The sequence below is a fragment of the Arachis stenosperma genome, chromosome 6 (genome assembly GCF_014773155.1).
Source record: "Arachis stenosperma cultivar V10309 chromosome 6, arast.V10309.gnm1.PFL2, whole genome shotgun sequence".
In the NCBI taxonomy this organism is placed as follows: Eukaryota; Viridiplantae; Streptophyta; class Magnoliopsida; order Fabales; family Fabaceae; genus Arachis; species Arachis stenosperma.
The window spans coordinates 29,200,192-29,201,475 of NC_080382.1; positions in this window are offsets into that span (position 1 = coordinate 29,200,192).

Below are 1,284 nucleotides of genomic sequence, written 5' to 3' on the forward strand. Positions count from 1 at the left end.
CTACTAGTTCATAATCCCTCTCAGACTCTCTATTCTCACATATGCTACAGTGCCTACGGAACCTAGCCAAATATTCAGAATCTACCACAGAAGGGACTTTTAGGGGAAGGGGTCCTACCCAACCAAGACCACTTGGAATCTTGGTCGACATCACTTGAAGAACCTTTCGAGACATGAAACTCTTACCTACAAAGAAGAAGTACAACAGCAAGCAAAAATCACATAAAGCAGACAGCGAAAACCCGTTCAGCCAAGCAAGAAACAAAAACCCAACAAAAGAAAATACGGCAACCCGGAACAAAGTACAACAAAAAGAGCCCCCCCCATATACAAACAAAGCAATGGCGGCGCCTCTTTTTGGGGCAACCCAGGCATAAAGAAAGAAGAAACAGACAAAGAGCCACACAAAAGAACAGAAAGCATATGAGACGGGAACAAACCTGGAAGAAAGAAAGAAGACGACGAGCTCCGAAGCAAGGAGAACGAAACGGCGGCACAGAGGAAACCCCGGAAAGACGCACGGAAAGATTCGGGGAAGAAGAACAAAGAGAAAGAAGAAGCGGTGCTCGAAAAAGAGATGGCGAAAACTTAGAACAGAAAAACGAAGAAAAAGGAAGGAATGCCTTCACAGAGCCCGAGCGGAAATCGAGGAAAAACGGTAAAATGCAATAAATGCAGGAACGGCCATTTTTTGAAATTTGAAAAACAACTATGCCCGAGCTCGACCTCCCAACAAGGACGAACTCGGGCAGGGGCACTGTTCATACCCTGACCGAGCTCCTCCAACTCGGCAAAATCCATGAAAGGTCCGACCTCGTCCCAAGGCCCACGCCTGAGGTCGGACCTCGGACAAATAAAGCTAAGAAGGCCCATCAAAAGGAACGAAGCCCAAAACCTAAAGGCCGAAAAGGCCTAGGAAAGGCGGTTCCACAAAGATAGAGGTAAAACTCCCAAAAGATAAGATAAGATAAGAATATCTTATCCAGGGAAGATCACGACCAACTACTATAAATACACTGGAGCACCCAGGTATGAGAGACATTCCACATTCTACACATATCTGCTTGGACCCATGCTAACTTAAGCATCGGAGTGTCATTGCAGGTACAACCACCAGCCGCCAACACATCAAGCTCGGGTCCCTGACCCCCACCTCGGGCATCTCCAGACGACCGAGCTACACGTTTCAGGTAACCCCCGGAACAGTAACCCATAATTAATCAAACTCCAATCCCTTAGTAATTCAATTTCTCTTAACCTAACATCTGTCAATTCATTGATCAA